Here is a 20279-nt window from a genome sequence, read left to right as displayed (position 1 = left end):
TACATCTGTGTAATTTGGAGAAACGCTCTGAAAATGTTTTTATAATAAAGCTGGCACTACGAGACTCTTCAAATTTTACCCAAGATGTTTTGATTGTGAACTCCACATACTAATTATTCAGTAGCAAAACCTATGCCATGGCATGACCGCAGAGAATTGAATTTCAGTGTACTTCACAAAATAATGCAAAACATGTACGTATAACTTTTTAGAACAACTTGTAGTGCAAGAAAATAGAGCTAATTTTTCTTCAATAAGGAACTAAAAATTACGCCTAATATTTGATAGGTTTCATCTATACTTCTCCACAATGAGTTAAAATTTTAACGGTAACTTGCCTATTGCTTAGCATGCGAATGGCATTTCTGGATTATCCTTTAAATAATTACATATACAATTCATCAGCACATAGAAGAGTGCTGCAATAATATCAAAAATAGGAAAAACATTAGGTTTTGACAGCTGAATTCGATAAATTTCATTGAGTAAAATTATAAAATTCGGTTAACTGTCCAAAACTTGCAAGAACAATATTTCATTATCATTCTAGATAAACGAGTGCAAGTTAAAAATGCAAATTAAGCGGATTTCACTTAATGCCGATTTTTCCTTAAAATGGTATCATTTAATATAAATTAAGCATTTGTCTTTTTTTTTTTTTTGATGTGTTGACACCACTAATAAACTAATTATTTTAAAAAGTAACGCTACGTTTATAACTATTTGAATTGGTAGAAGTCTGTAATTCATAATTACAAATAATTGATATCAAATGTGTCAATATATTCACATTACTCATATGATTTCACTGAATTAAAAGTTTTTAGAATCTCAGTTATGGTAATATCTTGCTTGTAATTTTCGTCGAAAATTCTTTCATAAATTTCATTCCATAGGATATAAAATTAGTAAGGAAGTAATTTTCAATCAAGTCGTATATGAAATTTAATTTTCTTTGTAACTCCTAGTGAGTAAAACTCATTTTCGGGACCTGTAAACCTGGAAGTAGAATGTTGTAGTTAAACATATTAAAAGTGATGAAAAAGCGTGGTGGTTATCGTCTTAGTGGTGGTAGTGGTGGTGCGGGTGGTAGCTGATTTACATGTTTTCTATAATGATATTTAAAATAGCGTGGAGAGGGTGAAACATATATACTATATCTGCATAGAAACCATGGTGTCAATCAAATAAAATTCCTGTGTAATTATATAACATAATATCTGCAGGTCTCAGGTCAAAATTATATAAACAAGTGATCGACTGAGGTATTAATGTAAAACAGATCCTCAAATGTCAAGCGAAGTATTTGCTGATTAAAGGGACAACCCTACTAAATTTGCTCCGGAAAGAGGTGGATTTTGGATTGCCTTTTAAGATGGAAACGAAAGCTGAAAGAAACGAAGGTTCGGTGGAGACTTATCCAACGGATAATGCGGAAAATGTGACATCACCTTAAAAACATGCTGCACTGTGGATGATGAAAGGTCGGATATAGCAGTGCCTGTAAACTTATGGTGTGGACTGCTTTGCTAGTTGTTTATATTTGTATATTTGATTGTAAAAAGTTAAACACCGTCTATTACTAGGAGATGATCAAAGTGTGATCAACTAAAATATTTTGCACGGTATCTTCAGAAATATTTTCATTGATCATGGAACCATGAGACAGAAATTGATGTATGTGGTACAATCGCATCTAACATTAAAGCATGATACATTTCAGAGGAAGAGTCACCTACAACTATAGATGGATGGTATTTATGATATGATAACATGTATAACATACTGGTAATACTTTAGTGTTGGTTTAACTATTCAGATACATGATAGCTTGTCATATTTTGACATAGAAATGGTAAGAATTATAATACATGAATCTATGAATAATGTTAGATTACGGACCGTGCATTCAAAAACAAGACAATTATCTAATTGTAGGACGGGGCTGAAAAGAGAATGCTACTCTCTTTGATAAAGATATATACTGGAACACAACAAAATGTTATTTTTATTGGAAGTCCAGAGTAGTGTCTTTATTCTTCCTCTTGATGGTGAATACATTGATATTCAGAGACTTATTCTGTAGGCTTTCACTAATTATTGTTGACGTTCAAGAGGTTTATGTGCATTAAAATATGTCTGCAACCAGATACATTTCAATGAAATATTAAAGTTGCATCGCTCAACTACAATGGAGAGCGTAAAACCCACTTTTTCAGTACATATATCAGGCATGGTTGCGTGCCTTGTTGCACCACATGTATACATTGCATACGGTGCACCAGCAAAGAGTATTTTCATTGAAACGCACTTTATAGTTGATGACAATCTACTCGTAAACACTAAGCTTTCTTTCGCCGAATGTTGTCATAAAATTTCAGTGCTTTTCTCGGGGTAATTATATTTTGGAGGACGCACCATTTTACATTTTGCTACCTGCCGCCATCAGAGTCCGGGAGGCGAGTAGGGCACATTCCATTTGGTAACGGCTGCTTTAGACCCAAAGAAGGAATTAATGTCACCAATTACCCTTTAGATGCTGACGGTAGCAAGAAATGTCACTAATTCTTCCATCCAGATGTCATTGACACCAATACAGAATATGAGAAACGAAACTTTTATATGGGAATAGATAACTGTAACGTTTGGGAAACAATATGTGGTCTGTCTTCATTAAGGCCCAGAAAATAACGACAACTAAGAATATATTTCTATATCAGCGGATGATAAATGTCATGTAAATATTTTAGAAATTATGCAATATACTTGCAAGTTCTATTTAGTATATCACACAAAGATATATTACTCTCACTGCTCTGATATTTAAGTATCTTTTTATTGCTTTCATGCATGAGCGTATGTACATAGGTACACACACCATCTCACACACATGGTCTTAATTACATGTAGTATATGGCAGTATATAAGAAATATATTGACTTGAAATTGATCGGTTATTCACTTTAGGATTAATGACTTGTAAGAAATCAACCGGCATTTATTGTATCATAACTGTCATCTAAAAATAAAATGTATATTTGAGATGATTTCTATGACATCATATGACAGACTACTTGATTATATTATTTTGCACGATATACTGCACTTGGTAATCACTTCGCAAACACTTCGTGTTTTATTGAGGGCTAATAACGTAATATGCAGTAGGAGATTTTTAATAATCTTATTGATACAATATTACATTGAATATACGTTATAACATAATCCAGAAATATGAAGAACCATATATACTTAAATAACATAACTTAATAGATTTTATATTGAAAACGTTTCAATAACTACAGCAGCTTAACAATAGGAAAAATTCTAAGATCTACCTATTGATTCTAGTTCACATGTGAGCTACACAATGACTAAAACGTTGAATTTTAGATATTCAATGTGCCACCTAAGTTCTAATTATTTCTTTCTGCCTGCCCCTCTCTATCTCTCTCAGTCAGTCTCTCTTTCTTTCTTTTTCTCTCCCTCTATATATATATAAACATATACACACACACACACACACACACACATATATATATATATATATATATATATATATATATATATATATATATATATATATATATATATATATATATATATATATATATATATATATATATATATATATATATATATATATATATATATATATATATATATATTTGAGTTCCATCTTATTGTATAGTATTTAATAGTTGTCGTTAGAAAGAAGATGAAAGTTTAGCTATACGCCGTGTTGCCGCCAACGTCATGACGGCTTTATCAACAGATTATTAGTAGTATTGATTGCAGACAGAAAAAAAGGCTCGATCACCTGTGAAACGGATGGTAGGGTAAGAAATCCTGAACGATCCGTCGGCAGATTCTGTCTCGATTTTTAAACACACAAATTAAAACCAATGTGCTTACATTGTTCTTTATCCAATAAACTGGTTTTAAAATGTAATGTTTTCTGCAATAATATCTGTTACTGAATAAATCGTAATTAACCTGAAGCAAACAGCACGCGTGCGCGTTTTGGCAATACGATACTACTTTGCTTCGGATTCTGTTTTAAACATAAACCATATTTATAATTCAGTGGAAAATCTGATTATCATCATCATCATCATCATCATCATCATCATCATCATCATCATCATCATCATCATCATCATCATCATCATATCTATTTTTATTTTGTTTTGCTTCTCAGAATATTTGGTCTTGTTTCTTCTGGCAGATTGTGTGAGAGCTCACAGGAGCCTGCTGTCAAGGGTCTCATAGATTATCTTTTTGCACATCATAACCTTCCATGCTTGGTTGTTAATTAATGTGGAAGACATTCGACATCCGAATGTCAAACTTAAAATGTTGGCCGTCCTTAGCACAGTGCTTTTCGGATATTTGCTTTGTTCTTCTGTTAATTCTAATTTCTTTGACATATTTCTCTAACTTGGTTTTTAGTGCCTCCGAGTGCCCCTACAACTACTGGAATGACAGACACTCTCCACATAGTCCACATTCTTGCAATTTCGTCTTTTAGTAGTCTGTGCATTTCTATCTTTTCTTGTACTTTGTCACTTATGCATGCATCTCCAGGTATTGCAATATTTATGGTCTCGGTTTCCGTGTTCCCTTTATCTACCACATCAATATCTCGTCTCCGAACCTTGATTAGGGAGTCATGCTGGAATGTAAAGTCCCACAGTACCTTATATTCCTTCTTTGCAGTGATTTCTTTTGGATTTTGATCGTACCATTTTCATGGTCTGTTCAGGCCGTACTTTTCACATGACCCCCAGTGGACGAATTTAGTCACGTGATCATGCCTCCTTTTGTAGTGCATTTGAACCAGACTGCTATACTCACTCACAATATATGATATTGTTTCGTTACTACTGACATGCATCCTACACAGGGGCGATTCGCTATACTTATCTATCTGGAACCTGGTGTAAGTGGTTCTCAGAGCTTGTTCCTCAGCGCTGTATATCAATGCATCAGGGCATCCTTCCAGATCACCTTTTCTTAGCCATCTTCAAGAGTTGCTCTTGTCCTTTCCTTCGATTTCCCTGAGGTATTACCCATGTAGTGTTTAATTTTCCAGTTGTTTTATTATTATTATTATTATTATTATTATTATTATTATTATTAATATTATTATTATTATTATTCAGTGAAAGAGCAGGACATGCACGAATATATAGTGCGTGTGTTTATTTTGCAAAAAAAAATAGATGATCATCTCGAAATACTACAATACATATATACACACACACATTTATATGTGGGTATATGTATGTATGTAGGTATGTATGTATGTATTTATGAATGAATGTATGGATGTATACGTATATATCAATGTGACTACCAGTATTATTTATTATGATTATTATTTTTAAAACATTCGAACATAATGAAGTGCTTTTAAGTATGTCAATATCTTAATTTCTTTTTCTTTTTTTTTACAGGTAAGTTCCAGATGGAAATAAAAATGAATTCAGGTAAAATATATTTCATTTGGAAACGCTATTTAATATCCGTAGAAGTATGAATACAGTCATGATATCCAAGGAAACTACACTTAACGGATAAATGTACAGTAAAATAACATAATTTTATATTCTAAATGGACAAATCGAAAGCTAGGCTTAAGGGGAGCTTATCGCAGTAAAGATGAAAAACTCTTCATGGAAATATCTTGTTCATTTTATATGGCAAACTGCCTTAAATTACTGATACATATATATAAATATATATACACACATATATATATATATATATATATATATATATATATATATATATACATACATACACACACACACACATATCTATCTATCTATCTATCTATCTATATATATATATATATATATATATATATATATATATATATATATATATATATATATATATATATATATATATGAATGAATATATAGTGGTACAGCCACTTAAACCTGAATATCAACAAGTTGGCCATACTCGTTAAAATGTTTCTATTAGTGACCAATTAATTATCTCTAGATTTGAGGAAATGAGTTATTTCTGAAGTACCATCTATGTTGTTGTTAATGGTCTGTAACAAACGAAGGAAACTCTCTCTAATACTTTCTCAGGAGCAAAGATCTTACTCTGAGTAACCGTTTAAATCTCACTGTAAGTAGGTAATGCGTATCGTATTGACTATCGTTATATTTTCAACGTCAGCATTTGTAGGATGATGAGTACAACGTTGTCTTGCAATTACTATTTGTATTTATACATTTAAGATTGCTCATAAGCAAGTATCACCTGATGTAATGGTTCATTTATGTCTCAACTGTATAATAGTACCATTATGCACTACAGCAACTGATGTTTTTATTTTAAAAAGAATATTAGGCTAGTGATGCTAGCACAGTTTATATCTCAATGATTCCTTTAAGAGGATAGCAACATCATACCTACTGCCAGACGAATTGCATGTAGTTCGCTGCTAGATAATTTTTACGATATATTGAATCTTTATCCAGGTTAATCAGTTTTAGAAAACATTCTGGACTCAAACGTTTTAGAATGATTGGATATGTAGAAGATGGTCATTATCTAGAATATTACAATATCGAATTCTTTGAAAAATGTTGAGGATATTTATTACGACAAAAAATATAACGGCTTCTATGAAACCAAACCTTACGCATGTATGCTGCCGAGTCAATGTATCAAATGAAAACTTTGAGAACTAAAAAGCATTCTACGTGGCCGTTTGTACTCTTAAAAATCGTAGTTAAGACTACCCGAAGTTCTAACGAAACGAATGAAACATTGAAATGGATACATGCAATGTGTCGAAAGGCGAAAGTCGGAATGATAACGGATGAATCATGTTCAATTCTAGATCAATTATATTAGTGTTAGATCGCGTCTAAAGCCACCAAACAACATACAGATGTTTTTTGCGTGAAATAATGCATATGTTTTGTATATTGGCAAGTAACACTTTCATTGCATGTCGGTATACATTGTATATCTCATTTTTAGTATTCTCAAATAATTAGTCTGTGTGATCAAATGGACAATAACAATAATTCGTACTTTACTGGACCAAGTTTTATCAGCATTGGGTTACGCCCACTTACATTATAAAATCAAATGACATTGATAGCCTTAAGTGAATTACAGGCTATTTGCTAAAAACGAAGTCAATTGCCACTATTCTTATATCATTAGATAGAACATATAACTATATGTGTTTTGTTCCTCTCTAGTTTTTAAACTCTCAATGCGTATCTTTGACTTTCATTGATTCATCTTAAATACACAATGTACAGACCTACTGCTGGAATTTCCTGATTAATCTTTCTACATCATATTTGGTCCACTGATTTGTAAATATATACAAGGGCACCTATTTGTTTTGCAAAACTATTGTTCTCATCGATGCCAAGTTACCATCGACTGTGTGTTATAGTGTTATATCCATAGTATGAAACGGATAGCCAATGTAGTCAACTTTATATCATTATATGAATCGTGTAGACATCTTTGTGTGAATGCGCGAATTCAATATTTGGCTGAAATACTCAGTTTGGCTACTCACATCAGTGCTGCGCATTACAATTCTCTGGAATGAATTTAGCCATAATAACATGGTATGCAGAAAATTCAGCCAGTTCATAATGGTTAATGACAAGCAACTTGCCTCAGTTTCCTTCAGAATTTTTGTAAACTTTCTCAGGAGTTCATCAAATTGAATTTAATTATGCACAAACTTGTTTAAACATTCCTATCATATTCCAAAACATCAGTTGAAGTCACATACAGACTATACCATGGTGATGTGCAACAAGAGAACTGAATCACAAGACTTGAAAGTTGTTGGAAATTGTCCAACTTTGTAATTGATAATGTCTACTACGATCAATCTTGAGATGTTTTGTTGGGGAATTTTAATACTCACTGGTCCTTAATTGAAATATAGACGCATTGTTAATATATATTCTAGAAGGGTTGACGTTCGAAATCAAGAAAATTTGATCTATTTCTATTACGTATTGCTACAGAACAACGTTCTTGATTCGAAATTCTTCACTTCTTCATAATTGAATTGAAATTTTCCAAGTTCTAAAATATTTCATATAAATACATATTCACCGCTTTGTCATAATTGCACATGCATATTATATCAGCAATGAATATGTATATCAGTTACTGCGTATGATCACTTCTGTTTATCTATTTCTACTTTGTGTGTTCGCGGTCTGTTATATTTCGGTTGAATTCTCCCTGCAGCTTTCACCAGCTGACACTGGAAGGGAATCAATATTATCGTTAGAGGCACGAAAGTGGGTCTGACCCTCTGGTCGGTAAGTGATGGGGAGTTAGGGATCTTTTGTGTCCATTTTCCGTTCGCTTGTGCATTTATTATATGCTTTTCAACTTGACATTCTGTGTCCATTTGCCGTTCGTTTCTGCATTAACTATACGTTAATTAACTAATGTAGGATGACGAGTAAAACGTCTTATATATATATATATATATATATATATATATATATATATATATATATATATATATATATATATATATATAGATGTATGTGTGTGTATATATATATATATATATATATATATATATATATATATATATATATATATATATATATATATATATATATATATATATATATATATATGTATGTATGTATGTATGTATGTATGTATGTGTGTATGTATTTAAGTATATATGCGTGTGTGTTTGTGTGCGGTGTACGTATGGATACATTATGTGTACATATGGCTCTCTCTGTCTCCGTGTTTGTCTCTCTCTATATATATTTATATATACATTCACTCATGCAAATACACGTGTGTGTGTGTGTGTGTGTGTATGCCAGTGTTAATATATATATTAATGTATGTATATTTTGAATGCAGTATGCGTTTTTCGTTGCTCCTCTGGCAATTTTACGTAGTGGATGAATACATCTCAGATGTGTGATGCAAAATCAATTAAAGGGATTATTTATTCCTGATCTCTTCCTATTTCCAGAAAGTATTACTGAAAGTGTTTATCGTATAACTGCTAATCTAATAATATAAGATGTTGCAAAGAAGAATTACTCTTCCTTTTGATCATTTCCACTGAGAAATACATGAAGAAGCAAGTGTTAGATTATTATAGATGGTAAATTTAATTTGAACAGAAAAAAAAAAAATCTGAACACGCCCTTGAAAATATGTCGGGATGTGAACAGAGAATTATAAACAAATGAAGAAATTTTACACGTCATTACCATTATGAACAGACAAACAAACACATTTCCACTTTTCTCCAATCACACAAATATATATGTGCGAGTTTATTGTATTAATATTCACATGTGCAAAAAGTTGTACATGTATATACAGATGTGCATATATACACACACATACATGTATGTTTATTAAACATTATATATATAAGTATATATACATCTACGTATGTATATATAAATATGCATGTATATATACATGTATGTGTATATATATATGTATATTTATATATATATATATATATATATATATATATATATATATATATATATATATATATATATATATATATATATATATATATATATACATATGTATAGATATATAAACATGTGTATGCACGTATATAAATATATTGATATATATATGTACGTATATATATATGTGTGTATATATATATGTACGTATATACAATATATGCATGTATATATATATATATATACATATATGTATGTATATATATACACACACACACACACACACACATATATATATATATATATATATATATATATATATATATATATATATATATATATATAGAGAGAGAGAGAGAGAGAGAGAGATGTTTATATTGCACCTCATGCTTTCTTCCTTCTTTCCTCCTTTCTTTTTCTCGCTCCCCTTCTCTCACATTTCTTGGCCTTCTCTTTCTTTATCTCCCTTGTACCTTCTCTGTGTCCCTTTGATTTTTTTCTCTCTTTATCGTTCTCCTCCAATTCTTCAATCACTCTGCCTACTAGTTCTCTCTTTCTATCTACGTGACCAGCGTTCGGCGAAGCATGATCATTTTTTCTTAGCTCGATTACCAGTCACAAAGCATCTCATATTCTATTCCTGTCTCCAGACTTAATCTCTTAAATTCATGCATTTCCTGCCTCAAGGCTTACCCTCCTCACACACCAGCTCAAACTGATTGTCTTTGTTAGTGGAAAGGCACCTGTTGTTATTTTCTTGTTGTTTGTATTTGTAATTGCGTAACATTTCTCAGCCATATTATTATTATTATTATTATTATTATTATTATTACCATGATTATTATTATTATTTTATCTTTGTTGTACACATTCACTTACTTTCTCCCAAAATATTTAATGCTCTTAGCTTAGATTCTTAAGGCCAGCTACATTTAAGCAGTCTACGTATAACCGGCCGAAACAGTAAGGGTAATCTGGAAACTTGACTGAGGAGAGAAAGCCAGGCATTGCCCGTCATTGGTTTGGTCTCTCGGTGAATAATTTTTGTTTTCTCTGGTCCATCTTCGTATCGTCTATTGCTTCGGGTGTCTTATCATCATCTGTTGCGTTCTTTTCCCATTTAGGGGATTTATATACACATATAGCAGCGTGCGTGAACTTTTGCTGACCTTTTAAGCATATATATATATATATATATATATATATATATATATATACATATATACTTACTTACTTACTTATTTACTTATAAGGAGAGCAAAAGTGTACGTACGCCACTTGATGTATATATAAATCACACACACACACACACACACGATATAGAAAAAGAAAAACTAATTAAAAGTTTAACTGCAATGTAATCAATATTCGAAGTATATCAGCATAACGTTCTCCAGGGAGATTCATACGTTTGATTACCTCTGGTATTGGAGTATTAATTCGTCCATTGAATCCTTCAGTTGATAAGAAGACGTCGTTTAATGTATTAGCATGAATTAACATGTAAGTTGTCAATACGAATGACATCAGCAATTTGTATGCTCAACACTTTGAGTGAAAATATAAATTTCCAGGGATTTGATTCCAATGAAATTTCAAACGAATTTGAGAATTTCACCACATGGCCGATAAATAATAAGCTGATAATACAACTACAGCCACCCACTGAAACACATACCTACGCACAGACACACACACACACACACACACACACACACACACACACACACATGCTGATTTTATATAAATATGTCTGTGCATATATATATATATATATATATATATATATATATATATATATATATATATATATATATATATATATATATAAATATATATATATATATATATATATATATATATATATATATATATATGCATACATATAATGTACTGACCCGTGAAGAAAATACTAGAAAAATATACTCGATCGGGTTGAATATAAATATTATTTAGTTACGATCACAATACATCTATTAAAGCGCTACTAATAATTTCATATGTTGAAAGAACTCAAGTATATTCTTCGCCAACTACATATCATAAAGAACTAAAGAAATTGAATAGAAAATAAACTGAGAAGGCAGCATATATATATATATATATATATATATATATATATATATATATATATATATATATATATATATATATATATATATATATATATATATATATATATATATATATATATATATATATATATATATATATATATATATATATACATATATATATATATATATATATATATATATATAATAATAATAATATTAGGGACAAAATCCAAAATTACAGGTAAAAAACTCAATTAAAATCAATGTATAAAAAATTAAAATTAAATTGAGCCTTATAGATAAAGTATATATAAAATATATAGTTTTAGGGAAAATAACCAATTTTCAAGAACTCATCGATGAAAATCCACTATCACATATAGAAAAATTAATAATTAAAAGCACAATAAATGAGTATAATATAAAGTAAAGTAAATATCATAAGATAAATATAATATAATATATAATATAATATAATATAATATAATATAATATAATATTATATTATATTTATCTTATGATATTTACTTTACTTTATATTATACTCATTTATTGTGCTTTTATTTATTAATTTTTCTATATGTGATAGTGGATTTTCATCGATGAGTTCTTGAAAATTGGTTATTTTCCCTAAAACTATATATATATATATATATATATATATATATATATATATATATATATATCTAGATAGATAGATACTGCTAGGAATACGAACTAAACGCTCTAATGCTACAGTCAAGGCACAATTGCATACATACATGCTGGTAGGGTCCGTAACAGCCCGAAATGTAGCGGTAAAGGTATTCCCATACTGATCGGTCATCTTCGGCTTTTGCTGTAGCCTCTTCACGAAAAGCAGCCTGACTCTGCTGTTCTCGGACGAAGATCGCTTCCACCATATGTCTACACCTTAGAAATATATGGATGATTTTGCGAATCGCTAATCTGTATACAAATAATTCATTTAGGCAGTTCTAAGCTATGTGTAGAGAAAAAGGAACATTATAAGCGACAATAAATATAACTGAGGCTGTTAGAAACACCTACATTGCGTATCTTATATATATAAAATTGAAGTTTTCTGTGTGAGTGCGTGTGCGTGTACAAAAATTTAATGTACCTCAATAACGTCTACACCTTTCATCCGATATCTTTAACATTTTATACACAGTTGCCTTATATCCTAGATCCGAACTTAGGCTTCTTACATTTAACAAAAATCGATACTGGGATATCTAGAAAGATTTAAAACTAACAACAGATTATTCAGTTCTATATTTAGGAGATGCGGAATTATGTACATTATTTACATTATTTACATTATTTACATTTGACAGATTGTTGTCCTCATCTTGTTTGTTGTTAACACAAGGTTTCGGCTGATATACCCTCCAGCCTTCATCGGGTGTCTTGGGGAAATATCAAACCCCTGGGTTCTCATTCCCAAGGTATTTTTGGATGCTATTATTATTATTATTATTATTATTATTATTATTATTATTATTGTACGCATACATTTCCACAATTCTCAACTGATTTTCACCAAACTTTACACACGCATTACTTATGTCCCAAGGCTTGTCATGCAATAAACATTTTGCCCAGATCTCTCGTTTAAATAGATCTAATGGACATTGTCTTTTGTATGTAGGGTCTTCCATACTTTTAAAATTTTGTTGTAAAAGTGGAAGGATTTTATTTATTTATTTCGACTGTCCACCTGCTGCATTGATTAAATTGACCAGGAACGCTGTAGGTGATGAATATCCAATACCAAACATACTTAATTTCCATATTAAAAGAGCATTGAATTTTAGCAATCTTACCTTTAACTATTCTGAATTACTTAAAGGTGATATTCCCTTTCTCTCTTCTATTTGTTGAAACCTTTGTTTATCCATCCATTATGATATTTCGACTGTTGCTCATTGTTTCAAATACGTTTTAGCATAGTCGTTCTAGCCATTTTTTGTCAATCACAGATGATTTGTCCCAAAGAATCAACCTTTAAATAAGAGTTTTGATTCCACTAGCGAAAGATACACGTATCGTTCAGAAAGTTCCATACGAGTTTAACTTTATGCAGCATTCGCTGTTAGTTTATGCTCAGGCTCTGTGGGACGACAGCATAAAGGGGCTTTTGTTAGCTTATCTCTCTGAAAACAATTGCTCACGTTGGTGTTGAAAAGAATAAACTCGAAGAGGAGATTCTTCAACGTCTTCCTTCAATTTCATTACACCATTTATGTACCTCTTTCTGACAAGAAATTTCGCTTTCATGTAAATCAAGTATATTTGTCAGTCATTATCGGTAAGCTACTCTCAAAACACTTCAGTAGCTCTATTTTCCATCGCTTCCAAAGTTATACGTTCTGTGTGATCATTAAAGCACAACGACCTCCATAATAACCAGCCTTCAATTTCATTTTCCGTACCTAGGTTAATCAGAAACAGAGATTGCCATGCAGCTCATATACCTTCTCGGTAGTTCAATTATTTGCTAACAAAATACCACCAAACCAACATAAACCGTCCAAAGGACGGGTGTCTTTGCTATCGTATATATATATATATATATATATATATATATATAAGCAGAAATTTATAGCATATATAATCTGACAGTAACAGCGTTTCTAGTATGCGCACAAGGGCACAAGGCCTGAAATTATGGAGGAGAGGCCTAGTCGAGTAACTGGTACTTATTTCATCGAACTCGGTAGGATGAAAAGCAAAGTAGACCTCGGCGGAATTTGAGCTCAGAACATAAAGTTTTACGAAATTCTTAGCAGTATTTCGTCCTGCGTGCTAACGATTTTGGCAGCTCGTCGATCTTAAGAAATAAGGAAAATTACATAAGAACCTTAAATAATCTCATTTGTTCCGCTGCTAAAGCTGTAACTGCTCAACTAGTTATCAAGACGACACGGAAAAGGACCGACTATGTCAATAGATCTCTTACGTGGAAAGTAGAAATACAAAAAGATCGAATCTCTGCGGCCGGATGTATCAGTTCTCGATGAATTTGCTAGAGGTGGAAATGTTAAGAAGAAACAAGCTAAAGAACTCAAGCAAAAATATAAAATCAAAGATTTTATATATCTCCCTGCAACCAAGGAACTAGTGAAGCAGTGAATACAGCTGAAAGTTCAACGGCTTAGAAGATATGAGAAAAGAATCGAATTTTATTTTATCGACAAAACAAAGGATTCAAGACGCATGGAAAGAAATGTTATAAGTAAATTGACAAAAGTAAGATAGAAGTAAAGAAGCCACCTAAGAATGAGGAAATGGAAGAGTTCTAGAAGAAGATATGGCGCATCAAAAAAGAATATAATGCTGAAGTTGACTGGATAGAGCATGTGAAAGTGAGACCTGATGCAGTTGTAAAGCATAAATGGTTGGCAATAGAAATAGATGAGTTAAGGTGTATTCTTAGGAAGCCTCACAAATTGAAAACCTCAGGAAGGGTTCGGATACATAATTCCTGGCTGAATTGTTTCATAGAAGTACACCAAACTTTTTCTGCATCTCTAACTCATATTATCCAGATCCCAGAGCAAATCCCTGCTTGGCTGACTGAAGGAACAACATACCTACTACCAAAAACTGAAGACACACAAAATCCAAAGAACTAACGACCAATAAAATGTCACAGCATCACCTACAAGACACTCTAACCCATACTAACTGAAAGAATATACGCTTTCCTTGAACAGACCTCTATCCTTCCACAAGCTCAAAAAGGCTGTAAAAGGAATTCTTATGGATGCAAAGATAAATTACTCATAAATAAAATGATTGTAGAGAGTTGTCGGAGCAAATGAAGAACCTAAGTATGGCATAGATATACAGCAGGAAGGCGTTTGATAGTGTCCCACATAACTGGCTGCTCAAGGACTTTGAGAAATATAAGATCTCACCTGCCGCCTCCAAATTCTTTCAAGGTAGCATGGCCAAGTCGAACACACGTCTCCTTCTAAACCATAGTAATGGGATGAACCAATCTAACAACATTAACATCAAATGATGCTTCTTTCAAGGTGACTCTCTCTCCCCATTACACTTTTGCATGGTACTGATCCCACTCTCTAACTAACTGAATAACACCAGATATTGGTTCAAAATGTATAACACGACAATAAACCATCTGTTTTATAAGGACTATCAGGAGCTGTTTGTTATAAATGACAAAGATTTAGTAGGGCTGCTAACACCTGTTAAATAGTTTAGCAATGATATCGGGATGAATGTGAGTCTTGATAAGTGTGCTAAAACAACTTTTTTTTTAGGCAAGATCAGGCAAGCAGCTTCCATTAAATCAGATAACGACACTACCATAAGGGAACTTGACACATAAAAATGTTATAAATAACTGAGGATAAATGAAGGAGATGGTATACATCATACTACTATGAAGGCAAAAATAGAAAGGAGTATTACAGGAGAATATGACACATGCTAAAAACTGAACTGAACTAGCAAATTCGTATTCTCAAGGGAACTTCGCATTAATCCTGAATTAGATGAAGAACCTGAAACTACTGCCACAAAACAAGCAAAACGGATCAAGCAAGCTGCAAAGAAAAATGGGCAGAAGCCAATTGAGGAGCGGCGGAGTCAGAGGCCTCTGTATGGACAGTATACACTTCGAAGTTGATATGTTGATGTAGACCAAGCAACAACCTATCAATGACTGAGACGTTCCGGACTGACAGCAGACACGGAAGATTTCATATTGTTAGAACAATATCAAAGCTTGCTTAGCAAAATCTACTAGGCTAACATTCTTCGAAACAGTTCAATCCCTAAATGCAGAGTCTGCGTCACATTTGACGAAGTCAAATGCCCAAACCAAGCGAATAAAAACGTCGCCACGATAACGTAGGACAGTATTTACATAGGAGAATATGTAAACACTACAAAATCAGCACTCAAGCTTACTGGTATGAACATCACCTTGAGTCAATACGTAAATGAAGGTATGAATCTTACTATCGTCTGAGATGTTCTAATCAATACTGATAGAATGATCCCAGCAATGGTTGAGAAGCTCAGGACTCAAAGCAGAGACTGAAGGACTTTTAATTGCTGCACAAGACCAAAGCCTCCCCACCAGAAATTACCAAAAACATATAATGAAAAGAAACATAACAAGTAACTGTAGAATATGTGGAGATCGACAAGAAACAATAAATCGTATTATCGCTGGCTGCCCAGTCCTGGCTAAGAAGGAATATATTCACAGACACGACAGAGCTGGGACCTATATACACTGGAAGCTATGCCAACACTATGGAATAACAACAGAAAAAAGATGGTATAAAAACACACCAGAAAAGGTCACAGAAAACGAGAAAGCATCCATACTCTGGGATATGCCAATACACACATATAGAGAAATTAAGTCAAATAGACCAGATATAGTTGTCAAAGATCATGAAGAAAAAAATGCTTTCTAATTGATGTATCAATACCAGCAGATGACAAGGTTTCTCTAAAAGAAATGGAAAAACTTTAAAAATACAAGGACCTGGAAATAGAGGTAACTCGAACATAGAATCTAAAAACAGAAACAATTCCTATCATAGTAGGTGCCTTAGGTATAATAAAAAAATATTCAGACAAATACATAACAAAAACACCAGGACTTACAAATATATATAACATACAGAAAATTGCACTACTGGGCACTGCACACATCCTACGCAAAACACTTTTAATACAGTAAACATAAGAGCACCACAGCAAACCACAGCACATACCCAAGGCACATAGAGCTGCGCTCGGTAGTGAAGTGAAAGCACGTTATAAAAATAAAACTACTGAACAATAATAACAATAATGATAATAATAATAATAATAATAATAATAATAATAATAATAATCCTTTCTACTATAGGCACAAATCTGGAAATTGTGGGGAGGGGGATAGTTGATTACACCGAGATACCGCTAACTGCTTAGCTGTATTTTGTCTTTTTATACGTTCTGAAATTCCACCGAGTTCGACTTTGCCTTTCATCCTTTCGGGGACGACAAATTAAGTACCAGTTGCGTAATGGGATAGATCTAATCAACTGGACCCCCGCCCCAGAATTTCGGGCTTTGTGCCTAGAGGAGAATAGAATCTCATATATGTGCACTATGTTTGCATGTGTTTATACATGCATTTGTGTGTATGGAAGTGTAATGTACATAGATGCCTAGTGAGAGACAGAGAGAAAGAGTGAGAGAAAAAAGATACAGAGAGAGAGAGAGAGACAGACAGAGACAGAGACAGAGACAGAGACAGAGAGACAGAGAGACAGACAGAGAGACAGACAGCGAGACAGACAGAGAGTGAGAGTGAGAAAGAGAAAGAGAGAGAGACAGACAGACAGAGAGAGAGAGAGAGAGGGGGGAGAGAGAGAGAGAGAGAAAGCGAAAATTTCAAAATTTTGATATAGTTCTTTACTTGAATACATTTAAGGCGCTTTCACTGATTAAATTTACTTTCCTTTTATCACAGCAAACAGAGATCTTAATATTATTTTATGTAAACAGTTATAATGAATTTGAATTATGAAATCTTGTTTATCTTGAAACGACTGTTACAACGTTGATGCAATCGGCACGTGTGGACTTTGTTTATTTCTTAAAATTAAAAGAGAATATGCTACTATCGTTTTTTTTCTCTTTATTACGGGTATTTGGGGAGAGATAACATGTCTGTTTATTCTCCTCAGAGATATCGTAGCAGTGTGGTTGGAAAAGAAGCGGGAGTACGTTATCTTTGTGTAGTATATTTGTTCAGCAGCATCGGAGAGGGGATTTGTAAATTTAGATAATTTTGATCATTTTCGGGATAATAATTTATGATATTATATTTATACAGCAGAGATAAATGCCATTAAGTTATGTATTTTGTTGATTTAAATATGCCCGTTTATTTTTTAATGCAATGAATATGAAAGAACCACTCCGTCGGTTATGACGATGTAAAGCTGAACGAAATGTTGCTAGGTATTGTTCCAACGTGCTAACGATTATGCCAGCTCACCACCTACGAATAATAACAAGCAAATTGAGAAAATATATATGGAGACAATGTGTCAGAAATATGAAGAGCCTGTAGAGCTTGAAACAAGATAGTGGCACTCATTGTAGCAGAATTACACAAGTTGGCACGGCGAGAGTTTTAGAAATGGAGGCACTCTGCCAGAAATGTGGATTTGAAGATGGAACCACAAGATACAATCACCGAGTCAAAAGTGTACTGTAGTCGGAGAAATGTGAGATTTCGAGGGACTTGCCTATTCGAACGAAAAAGAAGTTAGATGAGAATAGACCAGATGTAACAATTATAGATAGGGGAAAGCGCAGTTAGTTACTGATCAACCCATCATGCTCGTTTGGTTCATGGGTCGTAAGGAAAAAGGACGAAAAATAAAACATAAATGTCGTATCTTCAATAATTGGTGAACGTAAATCAAGAAAAAGAAATAGATATTATCTGACTAGCATGAGAAGACGTTGCATGGAAGATTCCCAAAGATATTTTCTGCAAATAGCAATAGTGAGACAAGGGTATGCTTGCCGAAACGAAAGCTGAAAAAGAGACTGAAAGTTTGTTAGTAGCTGCATAAAATCAAGCGGTAAGGACAAACTGAATAAACGCCAAGATAGATAAAAATCAAGTAGATTCTCAAAGTAGATTATGCAAACCAAAACCCATATAGGAAGTGAATGTAGCATGCTGGCACAGAAAGTATACATTTTAAAAGTGTATATTTTAATGTCTAGTCAGGCTCATGGGCCCGATTTCCCGGTTTCTATGGCGTATGTATTCCCTCCAGCTAGACGGGACGTCAGTCCATCGTAGCGTTACTGAAGAAACAGGAAGAAAAAGTACAACAGGGATCGCCACCACCCCCTACTGGAGATCCGTGGATCTTTAGGTGTTTTTCGCTCAATAAACACACACAACGCTCGGTCTGGACATCGAAACCAAGATTCTCCGACCGCGAGTCCGCTGCCCTAAGCACTTGGCCATTGCGCCTCCACATAGATATATGCATATGAAAGTGTGAACCTTTCTATGTTCTCTGATGTTTTTGTGTGTGTTGTGACTGGGTATACGTTCATATATATATATATATATATATATATATATATATATATATATATATATATGGGAGAATTTACGAAAAAAACAACAACAGACGAGGACAGGTGGTCTAAACAACAAAAGGATGTATTAGTTTAATGCTCGGGAATAGAGAATATATATATATATATATATATATATATATATATATATATATATATATATATATATATATATATGTGTGTGTGTGTGTGTGTGTGTGTGTGTGTGTGTGTTTGTGTGTGTGTGTGTGTATGTGTGTGTGTGTGTATCCACATGTCCCTACAAAGATGTGTTTACACAAAACCATCGTATGCACGACACACTAGTACATGACTATTCAAAACATAGCGTCATAAGTGAAAAGACGTAGAGAGAGAAGAGTCAGATATAATTTCAGTTTATTAGAAAACACGATGTAAAATATAGACAATGATGAAATTAACATTACTAACGATTATCTTACTTTTTATAAGAGCAGGAAATGTGTCTGCATTAATATGTATGAGGGAATAAGCGACTGATTGTATTGTCGCCTTCGAACAGGTATATAATTTATGCGGGATGATATTTGATACGTTGCTAAACGTAATTTTTCTTTGATTTCCC

At 32.7% G+C, this 20279-nt stretch overlaps 1 protein-coding gene across 8 annotated transcripts in view; it reads left to right on the top strand.

The window, feature by feature from the left end:
- The window catches only part of LOC106870672 (beta-1,3-galactosyltransferase 5), a 266266-nt gene that overhangs the window by 156201 nt on the left and 89786 nt on the right, over positions 1–20279 (top strand). For 3 of the 8 annotated variants that reach the window (XM_052978576.2, XM_089348697.1, XM_052978570.2), the window contains one exon: positions 5460–5492. The exons of the other annotated variants lie outside the window; for them this stretch is intronic. The gene's annotated coding sequence lies outside the window, so the exon portion shown is untranslated. The remainder of the gene's footprint in view (positions 1–5459; positions 5493–20279) is intronic. 8 annotated transcript variants of the gene reach the window in all.

Source organism: Octopus bimaculoides, chromosome 1 (genome assembly GCF_046866305.1).
Source record: "Octopus bimaculoides isolate indiv1 chromosome 1, ASM4686630v1, whole genome shotgun sequence".
Lineage (NCBI taxonomy): Eukaryota > Metazoa > Mollusca > Cephalopoda > Octopoda > Octopodidae > Octopus > Octopus bimaculoides.
The sequence above is the reverse complement of the archived record's forward strand: the minus strand, read 5'-3'. Positions and strand labels throughout refer to the sequence as shown.